Source organism: Amblyomma americanum, chromosome 9, assembly GCF_052857255.1.
Source record: "Amblyomma americanum isolate KBUSLIRL-KWMA chromosome 9, ASM5285725v1, whole genome shotgun sequence".
Classification (NCBI taxonomy): Eukaryota; Metazoa; Arthropoda; class Arachnida; order Ixodida; family Ixodidae; genus Amblyomma; species Amblyomma americanum.
The window spans coordinates 107,505,262-107,524,141 of NC_135505.1; the positions used below are offsets into that span (position 1 = coordinate 107,505,262).

The 18,880-nt window shown below is 49.9% G+C and overlaps 1 non-coding gene across 1 annotated transcript; it reads right to left on the reverse strand.

The window, feature by feature from the left end:
• Nucleotides 1–18,137: 18,137 nt before the first annotated feature.
• LOC144105789 (U1 spliceosomal RNA) lies at nt 18,138–18,293 on the reverse strand. The gene has a single exon (XR_013308898.1). It is a non-coding gene; the product is annotated as a U1 spliceosomal RNA (small nuclear RNA).
• Between the last annotated feature and the right edge of the window lie 587 nt (nt 18,294–18,880).

Consider the following 18,880-nt stretch of genomic DNA (forward strand, 5'->3'; position numbering starts at 1 on the left):
CAGCATGTACGCGGACGACGTCAATTTCTGGATCAACGAGGGCAGCGACGCGAGCACAGAGCAACGCCCGCAGACAGCAGCGGACATTGTCGTCTGCTATGCGGCCGAGAGGGGCCTCTCAATGCTCTCCGCAATAATCTGGACCCCTTATTTACAATCCAAAAGCGCTCAGGTGCGAGCGCGAAATAAATCTCAACCTCACAGTAGACGCACAAACGCTGCCAAAGATCAGATTATAATCCTACGGCTTTTTCTACAATCCGACGAATATAATGATACAACAGTTAAGAAGCTAGACAATTGCACCGCACAGGTAACTTGGATGGATATTGAGAAGAGTCGCGCTCAAGGGTCGGGGCTTAAAAGAGCGTAGCCTCCTGAAACTGATGCAAGCCTACATTATCAGCCGCGTATGCTATGCGACTCCATATCTAAACATTAGGACAGATGAAAAACGCAGAATAGACGCATTTATCAGGCGATGCGTAAAGAGGGCGCTGGTGCTTCCCATTATTACCTCAACGGACCGCCTCCTCGAAATGGTTGTGCGTAATAATTGGACTGAACTGGCGGAAGCAGTGCATATGGCGCAGCTAGAAAGATTGAGCCGAACTAACACGGGCAGAACCATCCTGGTTTGGGTGGGGTTGCAATCAGAGAGGGGTGCGAACGACAAAACAGACATTCCCTAAAAATATCGCGAAAACATACTCGTCCCCCCTCTTTCCAAAAAAATGCACCCAACCTATATAACAGAGAAGGGAGACAAAATACGGCGGAAGCGCTTACGAAGCGCATCGATAATGCGAAACCTGAGGGAGTCGCCTATGTAGCCTCGACTAGTGAAAAGTCGGGAGCGGCAGTCTCCACGGTGGTCAAAGGCTGAGGCGTTCCAGTCGCCGCCGCATCCATTAAAAGCCGAAACATAAATACAGCTGAGCAAACTGCAACAGCGCTCGCTTGCGTTGCAACGAAAGCAAACATCACAATTAGCGATAGCAAAACGATTGTCTGGAAATTCGGCAAAGGAAGGCTCTCGAAAGAGGAACACAAAATTTTAGCAAGTTCAGGATTGAACCGTAAAGTTAGGATAATCGGAACCCCGCGTGCGAATCAGTCCCAGGCAATGAGCCGGCACAGGAGTTGGCCCCAGCTCTCTACTTCCGGGAAACCGTAGAGCAACCGACTGTCGGGGACTGGATGAGAGCGCGGGCAAATGTGCACTGAAATTGTCGATCACTATACAGTTGGAACAAGGTCTCTTCCACGGCCGGACCGAACTTTGAGCAGAGAGGCTCCCCAAATCCAGTCTGGCTGCTCCTCACGCGAATAGAAGACAGACCAGATGATAAATGTAAAACCAGCGGAGAAAGGGCCACTCTTGATCATATAATCTGGCAATGTCCTGAGTCCCCCAGGCGTGATGGAAAGTAGAGATTAAAAGTAGAGATGCCCGGGAGGCCTTGGTGCGAAGCGAGCGCCCCGCCCAACAGCGACAAGTCATCCGCCTGGCGACGGAATCCGCGAATAATCAGCGCAACTTCCCCTGTCTTCCGTCACGTTGCGTGCCAGGGGCGGGAAGTAGGGGGCTTGCTACATGTTGTTGTTGTTGTCGTTAGCCTATCAAAAGATGGCACATACCCACACTGGGGGATCGGCCAAGAATCGGGTGGCTGTTCTCCTGAACGCAGTTAATAAAAGGGAAATGCACGTGGGAGCGCAGCACCGGTGAATTCTTCCTCATGAACAGAAAAGGGATGAGAGTTTTGATTTCATAATTGTAAGAATAATAATAAAGAGAGGGATTAAATAATAATGATTAAGTCAAAATGTAATAATTGATAGAAAAGAAAAGTTTGGAACACTTAGCAAGGCAGTCGGTGAGATTCTATCAGGAAATTTACAACGGTACAAACCGATCTGTGGCTGAACCCAACTGTGGTGGCGCCAAATGATAGCAAGAGCGGGCTGCTCAAACTAAGGCCAAGATGCTGCAAGGGCTCCTCCATCAACCTTTTTCTCGGAAAGTTGAATCGGCGACAATACAGCCAAAAATGTTCTATAGATTCAGGCTCACGGCAAAATGCACAAAGGGGAGAGAGCGCCAAAACCGACCTGTGTAAATGGAAATTTAGAGGGGGGATGCGGCAGCGCAGCCTCGTCAGTGATACTTCAAGCTGCCGAGAGCAACAAATTTTCCTGTTCCAATAATATTTAAGGTGCTCATCATCCGCCGATGTTAAAAGCGTTGTGTCTTGCGTGCCTAAAAACGCACGTCGCCGAAATCTAGATGCTGTAATATAGGCTGTAGCTGGGATGATTGGCAACACGGGGCCGCTAAGGGAAGCCTTTGAGAGAGTGTCAGCAATCTCATTTACTGCCACACTGCTGTGACCGGGAACCCATACTAAATGGACAAGGCTCAAATGCGGAGGAAGTAGGGATAAGAAAGTTGTTAAAATGGGACCGTCAACCTGTGCAGCGAGGGACGAACACAAAGATAAAGAATCAGTAATTACTGCAACTGCTGTAATAGAGGGGTCTAGCTTGCATAGAGCAAGTACAACTGCTAGAAACTCTGCTTGGAAAATAGGGGTGAAATCTGGAAGGCGCAGTGAAAAGGACCAGTCTAAATGCGAGCAAAAAGAGCAAAATATTCTCACGCCTGCTTTTTCATCGAATTGCGATGCATCAGTGGCTATTGCTATATCTGTAGATAGGGTCCTCAGATGATCTTCTAGTAGACCATTTAGAATACTCGCTGGCAAAAGTTTTGCATTTTTTTGGGAATATGTCGTCGAAACCAAAGTGGATAGTGAGCCCATTGCTAAGCGCAGGAATGATATCATGAATGTTTACATCTAAAGGTTGAAGTAATCTTTGCACAAACACTACCTGAGGGGAATTGAAACGAGACCAGGGGACACCAAAAAGGGAGGTCGGCTGACAACAGAAAATGCTTTGGGAACGGTGGAAATGGGATTCATAGATCCTGAGGTAAGTTTTTCTTCTTCTTATCTCATAGCGCGGTTGCGGTGTCCACTGGCAAAGTGATGAACCAACTACTATGTGCGCCCAATCTTCCGGTGTGTCTAGTCCACTTCTAGCAACGTGGACACTGCTGCGTATAAGGCTTGACTGGGCACTAGACAAATTTGATTCAAGCAAGCGGGCCCTGGACTGTGCAGGGAATAATAAAAAGGGGAAGTCCAGAATGGAGACCAACGATCTGAATCAAGCACGGGTCACTGGTCGCGCACATCGCATTCCAGTCCCATGCTCCACTCTACCCGAAACCAACGCGATTTCAGGTCCTGGCCGCGAAAGCCACGTTTCAACCTTTCCCTCATTTTTACTGTGTGGTTCAGGTGTCTACCCACAAAATGAGCCAATTAAGCGCCTTTCTTTTATTCACTTGTAGGGAAGGGTCTCCGTTGCTAATGAGGTTAGACTGGGAAGTGGACAGTCTTTTTTGCTTCGTGGAAGCGCGCCCTCGAGCTCGTATTGTGCGCAGGGAACGTGGTCGAATCGAGTCCGCAAACAGAAGCGCAACGACGCCCCGAATCGGACAGTCAAGTAGCCTGTGAAAGGTGAAAATGGGCCTGCAGCACCAGACTTTTTCACCGCGAATGCTAGTGAGTTTTGGCTTGTTAATATTTCGCTCGGCCAATAGGACCACTAACTTTTGAAACGAAAGCTGAATTACGCTAGGTGAAGCCGATTTCATCATGCGTTGCCGGTTGACCTTCAAGTGAACCGGAGGTCAAATGTGGCTACAGGCCTTACTATATGTGGTCCACCATGGTGTCGCACCACTTGACCTTCGACCTTTCGATTTGCCGTAGAGGGCGGTAGAATGGGCCACAGCTTTGATAGGGTACGTGACGAATCTCTCGCAATGAACCATGAATTTAATCGCCACCTGCCAGTGTGGGCACGCTGTCTATCCAGTGTGCGTAACGCAGTCAACGTTACAGACGTCAAGCAGCGTCTACTTACCCGAACACACGGTGTGACGATATATTTTGGTGCTGATAATGCGCCCGGCGGCGCGACCAGATCTTGTTCGCTGTAACTTTCGCATCTCTCGTACGCGGACAGATGGCGCCACCTGATGGGGGCCTGTCTACTCGCTGAGCTGCGGCGGCCGTAATGCAGGTGTGTCGCGATCGTTCGGTGTCGCAGCGTGTACGTGCGCTTTGTTAAACAGATGGTTTGAAAGTGCTGTCGGCACAAAATAATTCTGGGCGACTTCTTGTTTTACTTGCCTAACTGCATGAATGCGTGGAAGATTAGAGCGGAAGGTGCTCTGCGACCCTTCCAAGCTCGTTATCGAAATGCGTTCACTGCAAAGATTTTTCGTTGATCCGCAAGAATACTACGAGCATAGTCAAAACTACCAACTCTTAAATATAAAAGGTCGGCCATCAGGCACCACATGCTCCCAGATTTAGGCCAACGAGCCTAGGCGGACGTTCAGGCATTGCTTGAGCAGTGTATTGCGTCAACGCTGTGAGATGATGCCCGCCGTGTTGAAAACCATGGATAACTTCGGCCAACTGGAGTTCTTTTATGTGCAGAGACAAATCAAAGGCGTTTCCGCATTTCACCTGCATGGGCAGTATTGCCTCCGCAGCCAGGAATGGAACCTGCGCTCTTGTGCTGTGTTGCGGAGCGCCTCCAGCGCTATACCAACAAGCTCAGGGGCCGAAAAAAAAAGTGTGCATTTTCGACGTTTTAACGGTTGATGATTAATTGTGGGTTTAACACCCCAAAGCGACTCAGCCTATGAAATCGCCGACCGACTTTAATTGCTACACTTCCATGGGATGCACAGGTAACGCTCAACACATATATAATGTTAAGTACACAGATCAGTGCTCAAGAGTACAAACTTTGATCTTCAGACACGATTGATGAACTCCAGACAGCTGTGCGCATTTTAGTTTGAGTGCTCGATGCTGTAACGGCTTCTTTCTGTTTTTCACAGGCCATCCCCGAGGGCTGTGCGGCAGCGGCGGGTGCGGACGCCCTTATCTGCTTGGCACACGTGGCTGCAGACTGTCGTTTTCTAAGGGGCCTCCTTGAACTTTCCTCTTTTGTCAGAGGTTTATGACACCCGGGAAAATATACTGGGCACAGCATTCGAAGACAGCACCGGTTTTTCGAGTGCATTTAAAAGTCCCTTGTTATTGCGATTTTATATCCTATGCTCGCGAAAGTGTTTCGCAACAGACGTGGTCGCTCGGTTGCAATATACTATCTGCTCCAGTGATTGCCTGGCGCCAAATTTCTAGCGAGCAGGCTACGACGGAGTTTTAAAAAGTGTCGCTTTGTGCTCAATTGTGGTTCTGTGGTTAGAGCACTCGGCTACTCATCCGGAGTTCCAGGCTTCGAACCTGACCGCGGCGGCTCCGTTTCGATGGAGGCGAAACGCTAAGGCGCCCGTATGCTGTGCGACGTCAGCGCACGTTAAAGACCCCCAGATGGTCGAAATTATCCGTAGCCCTCCACTACGGCACCTCTTTCTTCTTGCGCTTCCTCCTTTATCCCTTCCCTTACGGCGCGGTTCAGGTGTCCGCCGATATGCGAGTTAGATACTGCGCCATTTCCTCCGAATTTTCATTGGTGCGGACAACTCTAGTAGGTCGATCTGAGTTGCTTACAAAGCGCTCGCGTCTAATGGTTTTTTAGAAACAGTTGGATCCCTTAGGCAGCGCCTCCTCTATTTTTACAATGCCTGCCGAGTACGGCCGATCCGATATTCCAACACCCTGTCCTATCCTCCTTTCCTGCTCTCCCCCGTCGGCTAGCCTTCACGCCTGCTCTACGTCTGTGGGAGAGAGTGCCATCTGAGTGGCGCCTAACGACGGAAAGTGGACGAAGACAGTTTTTTAAAGTTCTTTTTTTCTTCGTAAGGCGGCGCTCTGCATCCCTCATAGTAAGAATGCTGAAGAATGCTGAAGAGCGCAATTTGGTAGTGATAGCGGCGGGTCTAAATGATGTCTTGAATTGTGAAGCCGCAAAAGTAGTGAAAAGATTAGCGGAGGGAGTTGACGATTTAAGGGTGATAGCACAGCAAGTCCAGATCGTGGTGTGCACAGTGCCGGAAGTGCAAGGACGGAACGAAGAAATTGCCAAGGACGTTGTGGCAGTTAATCGGGATATATGGAAGTTAAGCCAGGAGAAAGGCTTTGAAGTGGCAGACATAAACAGGGAAGTGCATAGAGCAGGCACTGGCGGAGACTTTACACGAGATGGCATCCACTTTAATAGAAGGCTAGGAGCCGAGATCGGGGGGCGCCTGGCAGGCCGGGCAGTAACTTTTTTAGGGGGTCCACTGCGGCTCAGGGCATAGGGTAAGTAGAAGCAAAGTAGAATGTGTAGCAATGAAGGCTGACGCCAATAAAATGGCCACTAAGAGGTCCCGGAAGAAAGCTACAAATAATAAATTTAACACTAGGATCAGGTACATAAACATGCAAGGCGGTAGAAAGAGAGCGAAGTGGTTAGTGATAGAAGAGCAGTTGAAGGACGAAGAAGTAGGTGTATACGCGCTATGCGAGACACATCTCAGTGATCTAGAAGACCCACCATTTATTGATGGCTACGTCTGGGAAGGGAGCAACAGAACAACAACGGAGAGGAAGGGAGGAGGAGTAGGTATGCTGGTACATCAAGGAACAAATTGGCAAAGAATAAAAACAACTTGCAAAGAACATGTCAGGATATCGGGTACAATTGCCGGTAAAAGGACATGGCTAGGAGTAGTTTATTTATGGACAGGGGACAAATGCAGGCAAGAGAACATGGATCTAGGTAAGTGTCTCAATGACGATATAAAGCAGTTTGGAGAAGGCGCCAATATTATTCTGTTGGGGGACATGAATGGCCACATCGAGGATCTAGATGGATACACAGATTATAACGGGAAGTTGATGCTAGACTTCTGTGAGCGACACAACCTAGTTATTGTAAATAGAGAAACTAAGTGTGAGGGACAAATCACGTGGGAATCCCGTAACAGGCCAACGACCATTGACTACTGGTTAATCTCGCAGGGGGTGTATAGCCAGCTCGCAATGATGGAAATAAACGAATAGGGAAGTACAGCCTCGGCAGTGATCATAAGCGTATTAGTCTACAGTTTGGAGCCCTGCTCAAAAGAGAAATGAAGGGGGGTCAGAAAGAGAGCGGAAAATTAAATGACGAACAAATAGCGCAAATAGCTGCGTGCATAAAGGAAGAAATAGAGACACATCCCATGGAAAACTGGGATTATAATAAGTTAGAACTCCTCATTAGTACAAAAATAAAACAAGTAAAAAGAGTAAACCACTGGAGAGGAAAGAAGAAGCCACGAAGTTGGTGGAATAAGGAAATTAGGGAGGCCATCGAACAACGACGGTTGGCATCACGGGAACACAGAGAAGCAAAGAGGGCGCAGTTACCTGAAGAGGAAATAGGCCGAAAATAGGAATCTTATCGACAAAAGAAACAGCAAGTGCAGGTCCTCGTCCAGGCTAAAATAAAGCAGTCATCTGATCGCTGGCTGGCTGAAGTTCGCGATGCAACTAAAAGGGAACCAAGAAAATTCTGGAACCATATAAGCTGGCCGGGCAAAGCGAATCACAGAAAGCAGGAACAGATTCACGATGCCGAAGGAAAATGTTTAGAGTGAGATGACGCTGTGAACTACATATCATCAGTTATAGCTGAGTCATTTAAGAAAGACGTTAGAGTAATAACCCCAAATGAGGGAGCAACACAGGAACGCACAATAGAAAACAGCGGGGAACTGACGAATCTTAACTGGAAAAAGGCGGAAGCAAATATTTCAAGATGTACGTCAGCAGGGATCGACGAAATTCCAATCAAGCTAATTAATGAACTTTGCCCAAGAGGCAAGGAAACGCTGATAAAAGTATTGGAGGCAGTCATAAAGAATCAGCAAATTCCGCACAGCTGGAAACAGAGTAAAATGAAGTTGATTTATAAAGAAAAAGGCAATAAGAAGAAAATAAAATCCTTGCGACCGATTACGATAACATCAGTTACATACAGGCTGGCAATGCAGGCGGTGAAAATAAAAATGCAGTCAAGGGTAGAAAGTAATAGAATACTCGGAGAACTTCAGAACGGGTTCAGAAGTGGTAGGCGCTTAGATGATTGCCTGTTCGTGCTTACGCAGTCCATAGAAATAGCTAAGGCGGAAAACAGACCTCTGTATTTAGCCTTCTTGGAGATAAGCGGTGCATACGACAACGTGAACAGGGAACTCTTGTGGAACATAATGCCACGGACCTGGCTCGAGCTACCTGCGCGCTAAGCCGTGACGAGGACGAAGTGGTCGCGTTCGCGTGAGGCGCGCTCGAGCTTTCTCTGTTCTGGGCGATTAAAAACCTCGGCCGTTCTGCGGTCCCCCTCTACGTCTACGACTGTTCTCCGTCTGGCCTGTGACATCTGGTGGAGGTCGCTTGGGTATTCTCGGCTGATGCTCCATCCTTCCTCGGAGAGCCGAAGCACAAGCCCGGTGCCTCTTGTGCGAACCCCCGTCCACCGTGTCAGCCGCAGGCTCCGCGGCTTGTCTCCAGAATTCGGACTCCAGCCTCAAGAGAGCGCACCCATGGCTACGACCACGGCAGCAAGGTCAGACAGCGCCCCGTTCATACCTGCTTCTTTTGTGAGCCTGCAAAATCCCCGGATCCCGAAGCCCTTTCACGGCGGATACTCGGAGGACGCCCAAGACTGGCTTGATCAGTTCGAGCGCGTTGCGCGTTTCAACGGCTGGGACGACAGTGCTAAGATCCGGAACGTTTACTTCAGCTTAGAAGACGCCGCTCGGATCTGATACGAAAACCGCGAGACGTGTCTAACGACGTGGCAGGACTTTCGTCGCCAGCTGTTGGAGACTTACACCGGCAGCGATCGCCGTGAACAGGCCGAGCGTGAATTGACCGCTCGCATTCAGCTACCAAACGAGAACGTAGCGATGTACGTGGAGGAAGTGACGCGCCTCTGCAACCGAGCGTTCTGTGGTCCGTGAAGAGCTGCAGAAACTTCAGGGGATTTTTCCTGTGGACTCTCTGACTAGCGCCATTCGGGAGGAAGTTCAGCAGGCGCTCAGATCGCCCGTCGCTCCAGTAGAGCCGCCACCACAGCCAGCTGCTTGGCCGCCAGCGACGTATGCGGACGTGCTGCGCCGTCCTGCGCCGGTTCCCTGCGCGCCACCGTATGCCCCTTCGGTAGTCGCAGTACACGCCGAGCAGCCGGTTCCCTACTGGCAAGCTCGAGGACAGGCGCCGAGGAAGACCGATATTTGGCGTGCGCCAGACCGACGTCCCCTGTGTTACCATTGTGGCGAGGCCGGTCACATCTTCCGGCGGTGTCCATATCGGCCTCTGGGATTGCGAGGCTTGTCTGCAGGTAGTCCCCGTCCGCGGCATGCCGAACGGCCTCAGGAGTTTGACGAATACGTCACCCGCCGGCGTGGTTCACCACCTCCTCCGCGCCGAACGTCCCGATCGCCCTCACCTCGCCATCCGTCGCCTCATCAGTCCGGTTATGGACCTGGTGCACAGCGTGGGTCCTCGAGCCCGCACTGGGAAAACTAGAACAGGCGACCTTTGGAGGCGAGGCCGCCGAACGCCGTATTGCCGAAAAGCTTCCACCGACGCGCCGACTGACCCTTCCCGAATCGACGACCACGATACCGATGACGACGACGACGACGACGAAGACTGTGCCGACGACTCGGTCTGGTAAGACCAAGGTCTCCCTTCACATACCCGTGCAGATTGACTCTAAGGAGGTTAGCGCACTAGTGGATACGGGTGCGGACTACTCGATAATGAGCGGTAGGATGGCTAAGGTGCTGAAGAAAGTTATGATGCCGTGGGCAGGGTCACAGATACGTACGGCTGGTGGCCACGTGGTTACGCCGCTCGGAATGTGTACGGCAAGAATTACGGTGCGCGGATGCACGTTCGTGGCAACGTTCCTCATTTTGCCTGAATGCTCACGAGACGTCATTCTCGGTCTCGACTTTCTTCGAGAAAATGGTGCGACTATAGACCTTCGAAATCGATTGGTTACATTTTCAACTGAACTCGCTGCCACCAAACCCGCCCCCGAGAATTGCAGAGCCGCACTGCGTATATCCGACGATGCCGTAACGGTGTCTCCACGGGCGAGTATTCTGGCTAGGTTCACTTGCGACGCGACCACTTCGTCCTCGTCACGGCTTAGCGCGCAGGTAGCTCGAGCCAGGTCCGTGAAGGTGAAGGTGTCAGTCATGAGGTAATTAATTTTCTACACAGGAAATATATCAAGAAAATGAAGTTGAAATAACATGGGAAAGAATTAAGGGTACAACAACTACCTAGATACACAAAGGATTAAGGCAAGGTTGTCCTCTATCACCGCTGCTGTTCATCCTTTATATGATAAGTATGGAAAGAAGGCTACAAGGAAGCAATCTAGGTTATCATCTGTCATACACATTAGGCGGAAATGTTGTTGAGCAACGACTACCGGGTTTAATGTATTCGGACGATATTGTACAGTTAGCAGAAAGCCGGGAAGATTTGCAAACTTTGGTGAATTGCTGTGGAGACGAAGGAGACAGTCTAGGATTCAGTTTTAGCGCAACTAAGTCAGGTGTGATGGTTTTCAACGGCACAACTGATCAGGAGCTTACAATGCAAGGCCATGAAATACCTCGAGTGGCCGAATACAAATATCTCGGGGTATGGGTAAACAACGGGCATATGTACACGGAAAAGCGCGAACAGTCTTTCATAGCAAAAGGGCGAATAGATGCCGGGATAATGAAACATAGGGCATTGGGGGGGTACAACAGGTATGAAGTCCTCAGAGGTATTTGGAAAGGAATAATGGTGCCAGGGCTGCTGTTCAGTCGCGGTTAGAAGTAAATCAGAGAACTGTCGGAAGATTAGCACTAGGTGCCCATGGGAAAACCACAAACGAGGCAGTACAGGGGGATATGGGCTGGGCAACGTTCGAAACACGGGAAGCTCAGAGTAAAGTACTATACGAAGAACGCCTGAGGAAATTGGATGATAAGAGGAGGGCAGCTAAGGTATTTAAATACCTGTACAGAAAGAGCGTTGACACACAGTGGCGGGAACGAACTAGAAAGCTGGCCAGTAAGTTTGCCAGAGACGAGGAAGGAGAAAGCAACAGCATTAAACGACAGGTTAAAAACGTCGAGGGTAAAAATTGGATAGATTCAATGGAAAAGAAGCATAGTGTAGAGGAGGAGGAGGAAAAACATTTATTCAGAGCACAAAATTTGGGTGGGTTCAGTACGAGAACCCATTGGTCGCCATCATAATCCGGCCCCTCTCAACCAGCAATTTCTGGTCGAGTGGGCTGTGGCTATGAAGGGTTGCCTCCCAGCGCTCATGAGTCGGATCGGGATTGCTGTCCAAGTCTGGGTTTTTTTGACATTCCCAAACCGCGTGAAAGAGTGTGCCAACTGCTCCACAGAAGGGGCAGGACGAATTGTAGGTTTCTGGGTACCATTTACTCATTAGGTAAGGATTGGGCAGAGTATTAGTTTGTAGTCGCCTGATTATGTGCTCTTCATATTTACTTAGGGTTTTGTGAGGAAGAGGATATTCCCTTCTTGTGATCTTATAGTACTCCGTAATTTCTGCGTAGCTTAGTAAGGGTGAGGGGTTGTCAACTATGTCAGAGAGAGGCTGCGTGCCAGATGCTCGGAGGAGGAGAGCTCGAGCAGCTGTGTTGGCCGCCTCATTGCCCGTCGTTGAGAGGTGCCCTGGCGTCCAGAAGATCTGGATGTTGGAAGGATTAGACCTTTCCAAAATTTCCCAACACGGAGCGCCAACGCGGCCTCTGAGGTAATTGCGTACCGCTGCTTGTGAGTCGGACATAACCGTTGCCTCGCTGTTCTTTGATATCGCTAGTGCGATAGCTGCTTCTTCAGCCGATGTGGTATCCACCGCTTGGATAAGGCTGCTTGCAATGATATCTCCCCGGGGTGAAACTGCTGCAATTGCCGCGACTCCGTTAGCGGGTCCAGCCGCATCGACGTAGATGGTGTCCTTGCTTCCATCCCAGCGCTTAGAGAGGTGTCTAGCTCTGGCTAGTCTCCGTCCTCTGTTATATTCCTCATCCATGCGTTTTGGTATGGGGTGAGTCGTAATGTGTGATCTCATCTGCATGGGCATGTCGATCTTGTCAGCGACTTCCCGGGGTGGGCTGATTCTCAGCTTCTGTAATATTTTCCTGCCAGGCTTAGATGTTGAGAGCCTGACAATTTGATTTACACGGTGGGCCTCTATTAGTTCGTCGATGGTGTTATGGATCCCCAGCTGTAGTAAGCGCTTAGTGGATGTGCATAAAGGGAGTCCCAGCGCCGTCTTAACTGCCTTTCGAATAATAACATCTAGTTGGTCTTTTTCCTTTTTCCTAAGCCGTAAGTACGGGGTGGCGTATGTTAGTTTAGAGAGAATGAAAGCCTGAACTAATCTTAGGGCCTCCTTCTCTCTTAGCCCATTTCTTTTCTTGATTACCCGGCGTAGCATTCTAGAGACTTGTTCGGAATAGGCTTGGAGCTGTCTGATTGTAGTGGTGTTAGTGTTGCCGCTGGGTATGATGGCTCCCAGGATCTTGATCTCTTTCTTGATCGGAATGCTCATACCCTGGACCGTAATGGCGACAGAGGGAGTGGACGGCAAAAGCCCCGTATTCTGCCTCTTGCCACGGTCGATCAGGAGTAACTCTGATTTCTCGGGAGAGCACGTTAACCCATACCTCGCCGCATGCTGGCACACGACATTCGCTGCTTCCTGAAGCCGCCCTTGAATTTCCCCTTCATTACCGCTGCAACACCAGATCGTAATGTCGTCGGCGTATATAGCGTGCTCAATGCCTTGGATGCGGTCTAGCTTCTCTGGTAGCCCACGCATGGCCAGGTTGAAGAGAAGCGGAGACAAGACCGCTCCCTGCGGGGTGCCCTTGGAACCTAGATTGAACGGAGAGGAGGTCCGATCACCAATACTTATTGACGCTTTTCTATTGGAGAGAAAGTCCCTCACGTAATTATATGTGCGGTCACCACAGTTGACGCTGTTAAGCTCATCCAGTATTCCCTGGTGGTTGACATTGTCAAATGCCCCTTTTAAATCGAGCGCAAGGATGGCCTTGACCTGACATCTACCGGGGTTGTCAGAATATCCTCTCTGATACGGAGGAGAATATCCTGTGTAGACAGCTTTTCTCTAAACCCGTACAGCGTATCAGGGAGGATATCAGTCTTCCTCAGGAGTCGCTTCAGTCGGGCGTTCACGACCCTCTCTAACAGTTTACCCAGACACGACGTCAGGGAGATCGGTCGTAAATGATCAATATCGCATAGCTTATTGGGCTTGGGAATAAATCGCACTAAAGCCAATTTCCAGGAGTCGGGGATCTGGCCCTTGTGCCAGCACTGCGTGTTGAAGTATTTCACTAATTTTCTTAAAGAGATGTCATCCATATTAAAGAGCATCTTGGTGTTTATCTGGTCCGGTCCAGGAGCGGTGTTCTTGCGCATGACGTCAAGCTCCGCCCTCAGTTCCTCAACCGTTACGTCTTGGTCCATCTCTTCATTGGGTGCACCGGTGTACGCAGGGAGAGGGTACGAGGATCCCAGATCGAGGAATTTCCGTGCAAGTTCTGCAATGAGGGCTTCGTTGTCCCCTTTATAGCTGTGCAAGGCGTTACAGAGCGTGTCTGTTTGCTCTTTCCGGTTTGAGTTCGGCTCGATAAGGGATCTGAGGAGTCCCCATGCTTTAGCCGTGCCCATTTTACCGTTGAGCTCATCACACAGCTTGAGCCAGTTTTGGTTAGTGAGGTTATGTGCGTAGTCATCCGCTTCTTTGGTGAGTTCTGCAATCTTGGTCTTCAGCTTGCGATTTAACTTTTGCCTTTTCCTCTCTGACAAGGAGTATAGTGTAGAACTATATCGATGCTTGAAAAGGCAGATCAGGAAGGAAACGTTTTATGATAACTCAAGAGGCAGTGCCCTCCTTTTTCAAGCTAGGTCAGGGTGTCTTAGAACGCGCCGCTACAGAAAAAAATTTAACGAAGAAGATGACGCATGTGCTGTGTGTGGTAAATCTGAAGAAACAATAGAACACCTCATCATAAAATGCGATGGTATCCATCCCGATGTCGATGCAGGCACAGTCACTCTTCCTGAGGCCTTAGGGTTTAGCGATAACCATAGTCATGTAAATAAATCTGCGGTGGAAATGAGCAAAAAGCGATTGGAGGATTGGTGGCATAAAAGCAGAGAAGTGAATTAAGTTTTAAAGTGTAGGAAGACGTTTTTTTAAAGGAAATGGCGAATTGTATTAACAACTTACAGCAGAGTAAACAAAATAAAGGAAAAAAACTGAGCATAGTGGCAACAACCACTGCCCCGTTTCAAAAGGGACGCTCCTACCTTCCATCCAGTAATCAGGCTGCCTGTCAGGCATTGACGCGTCATAGAGCGCGCCGTTAGTGACGCTGCTCACCGTGGAGTCGCTGCAGGCGCTGGTTTTATAAGGAGTCACAGAGGGTGCGGTGCAGCGGCGTTGGCATTGTAACGAAAGGCTGTGGCGACTTGTTCGAACCATATTTGTCTTTTAGCTACAGCGCTGAAACATTCCGTGAGAGCTACTGAAACTGCTCTGCAGAAATATGAAATCAGATGGTAAAGTTAGTTTGTAATACGAATTATTCTATTGATATGCGATTCAACCATGTTCAGTAAGGAAAATAGGAGAATGAAATTATAATTAATAATTGGTTTTTGGGGAAAGGAAATGGCGCAGTATCTGTCTCATATATCGTTGGACACCTGAACCACGCCGTAAGGGAAGGGATAAAGGAGACTGTGAAAGAGGAAAGGAAGAGAGAGGTGCCGTAGTGGACGGCTCCGGAATAATTTCGACCACCTGGGGATCTTTAACGTGCACTGACATCGCACAGCACACGGGCGTCTTAGCCTTTTTCCTCCATAAAAACTCCGGATCAGTAGCCGAGCTCCCTAACCACTGAGCCACGGCGGCGGGTCTACCGGCGGCTCCCATTGCTAATCGGGCGATGCGGCTGGCATTGTAAAACTAGAGGAGGCGCTGCCTCAGGTGTGCTACCGCAACAGCCAATACATTACAGCCAATATGCACTGTACAATCGGCGGCAAAATAAACCGGGCCATGCGACAGGCGGCCAGAATGAGATAAAACTGCGTCGCCGCGCCGTCTGACGTTGCACTTGTGGTGTCGAGACATCGCATTGCGCGTGCGCATCCTTTCATTTTCGCAGCCGCTTCATTTTTCTCCCCTGCAGTGAACTAGCTGATTGCATGCAGCGTTCAGCAGTAGGGGTCGCTTTCTTTATTCAGAGCGTAACGTTCGCAGTTCGGCGGGCGCACATCATAGTACGAGCGTGAGGTAGTGAATAAAGAGAGCGACCCCTACTGCCATACGCTGCATGCAATCAGCTAGTTCTCTGCAGACGAGAAAAATGAAGCGGCTGCGAGCATGAAAGGACGCGCACTGCGATGTCTCGACTCCATAAGTGCGGCGCAGCGATGCAGTTTTATTTAAAGTATCGCAATCATCGTCGGAGCCGCCGACCCGCCGCCATATTTGGCCCAGCGGCGCTGAAGGGACGGCCGCGCGCTGTGCCTTTTATGCAGAATAAACTAGGCTTTGCCAATTGTGCGTTCTGTTCAGCAATGAATGAAGCACACCGTTGTTCACTTGCTAATTAGGCGAAAAAAGACGTAACTATTCGGACGGAAGCCTTTCTAGGCTCATGGAACGAAAATCTGTCCGCGGCTGTGCGACCAGATGTGTCACTCGTACATTAAGGCATGTAGGAGAGAAATTTCACCTTGGCTGATATGAGCCAAAACCGATGTCCAACTTAATTTCTCTACAGCGAACGCAATGGTGACCTCCAAATTTGCCCTGAACCACTCCCAGATTTGGCCCTCACCCCCAAAATACGACTTCGGCGGAATTGGACCAAAATCGATGTCCAACCTAATTCGACTACGGGGAACACAATGTTGACCTCCAAACTTTGCCTGGACCATTCCGATTCTTATCCCGCCCACCCCTGAAATTTGACCTCGGCCGATTTGGACCAAAATCGATGTGCAACCTAATTCAACTGAGGAAAACGCGTTGGTGACCTCCAAATTTGGCCTCCGCCGCTTATAAGAATCACAAATAACGCATAGGAAGGCACAAATGCTTTCGCATTATCGCACGCAAGGAGACCTAATTGCTACCCTGAATTTTTCCTTGCGTATGCATCACGCGTACTCTAGCGAAAAAAAAAAATATGCGAACAGCGTGGTGCGTGTGCGCTCCGCTCTTCGCAATTATTACGGCGAAATCCTTCCTTGCGTCATGAGTGGCGTGGACAGAAGTTATAGAAAGACCTTGGGCCCAAAAGTGTGCACATGAAGTGTGGATTCTGTGCAGCCATGTAGCTCATCGTTTCAAGTTTTTTTTTTTTTTATGGGAATTGAAAACAGCGTTTTGGCCGATTCCCGCCGATTGCTGCACCCAAAAGCGCAGCACCCAGGCATTCTTCAATGTCTTTATGCAGGCATCAAATGCACGAGCGGCAACACGCGACTGGAAATGCTGTGCACGCTTATCTCGGCCCACAAGAGCAAGTGCTGCGTAATGCTCCGGATTATCTGTGTGTCGGCGGCCGCGAGAAAGAAGCGAGCGGACCATTTATGGCGGGGAATGCCCACGTGACCACGGAGAAGGGATCAGGAGCGCCCGTGTGCCGGCGCGGCGGCGAGAGGAAACTAATGCGGTGCTTTTCCCGTTCCAGTGACTTTAGTTTTATGCGATTCTGGCCGTCCGACTTATTTTGCCGCCGGTTGTGCATACACACACAGGCCGCGATGACCATGCATCGGCGTTGGCTCGCGCCACCATGTGCGTCTGAACAACGATCACTGCGGCTGGCCACAAACCGAGGAACAAAGAAATTGGAGGACGCTCAAGCTGCGTCTTTAAGAGCAGGACGCGACAGCGTGTTGCAGCGTTGCCAAGGGATCCACGGAACGCCATCGTGCGTTCGGCGCGACGCCTCTCCCCAACATTTTAAGGAAAGGAAGCACATATTGGCGTTTCACCCGAACCGTGTCGTAAGGCAAGGAAAATGAAAATAAAATTTGTTTTAAGGAAATGACGCCTGCCTCACATATCTCGGTGGACACCCAAAAAAGTGAAGGAAAAGCAACCTTCTAAGACAACACCGTATTCACTAGACGCGCCTTTGTTCATTCCAAACCATCGAGCTTGCGCGAAACAGCGATGAAGATGCGCGGTCTGTCCGAGATTACTTCAGAGAAAACATATTTAAGCTGCGTGAAGTGTGCAAGGAACTATGCTTTACAGATGAAGCCATTGATTTGATGGGAGAGTTGTGTTCCTTGGAACAGTTTTGATTTCCTCAGGTGAGTGAAACACATGTCCGCTCTTGATGTTTGAGAGTGCAGCGCAGAACAAATGTTTGAGATGTGTTCTAAACTGCCAGAACAGGCAATAAAGACAAAAAAAGAGCTGGCGTGGCAGAGTGGTTAGCGTGCTCATCTAGAACTCCGTAGGCCCTTGTTGGAGCTGTCCCAAACTCGACCAATTTCCTACTAGGTTTCATTGCTTCTGGGATTTTTCGCTCACGACCAACGCTGCCGACGGCACCGGCTTTCCTGCGACACGGAGCCCTTGTCGCGTTAAGGGCTGGCTCTAGCAAACTTTGATCGTGCACGGTGCCTAACACAACGTAGAAGCCGATAATCTCACGTCCACACCTTTTGACGCATTGTGGCAGCGCACAGCACCGACAAACACAGCCTAAACGGCACCGAAAGCTCGCTAACTCCATCCGCTGCTTCGCAAGCGAACCGCCCTTTCTCCGGGGCGGCCCCGCATGCATTAGAGGGCGAACATAATCTGTGCACGCTGTCCGCCTCGGTGGGCGTGCAGTTTCAACACCTAAGATATTCTCAAACTGTGCCCGAACACCACAGCTATTCAACCATGTACCGCGTTAGTTAAATCCCGACTGTTTTTTGTTTTTCAATAAGGGGGATAGCACGAGGCCATCCCCCACTACCAAAAATTTACGTGCCCATTGACCCCATTTTTGGGTAATGGCAGAGGTCAGCGCGGACGTAACAAAATTGCCGCACCTCACTCCGGAGGTGCCGCCTTTTTGTTCGCGGACACCTCGCACGATTTCCTACAGAGGCCGAATGAAGGTGCCCCCGTTCGTGCAGCCCAGCCAATCAAAACAGCCCTACGTTCTGTCCCAACATGGATACTCCCGGGGCGCAGAAAACTGCGCGTCACTGACGCGTATTCCGCTATGTTTCGCTTTATAGCGAAGCCCCGATAATACTCCTTGGGGCTTTTAATTGAACTGCTTTCTTAATGCAGGGATGCACTCCTATGCGATTCAAATACCTTCTGACCGAGCGTTCAATTCGTTCTACAGTTGCACTTTCTTCTGACAGGAGGCGCCCTCCATCTCCAAGCTGCACTGCAAAAAAAAAAAAAATACGCAAGTCACGTGTTCCCTAGCTTTTTCGCCTGGCAACTCCGCGCTCCGAGGCCGCTCTTCCTCCTCTGAGAGTGAAGTTAATGCGCTGGCTGCCGACAGCTGGCGACGTCGAGGCGACCAACGTTTATAGATATATACTTTAGTTTCGAAACTCCTCGGCGCGCCCACGGGGAGGAGCCGGCCCGCCGCGGTTCCTGCCACCGCGGCGCTGAGGTCGAGTGTTGAGCTGTCGGAGCAAGCGTCGTCTGCTAACCCCCAACGTTTC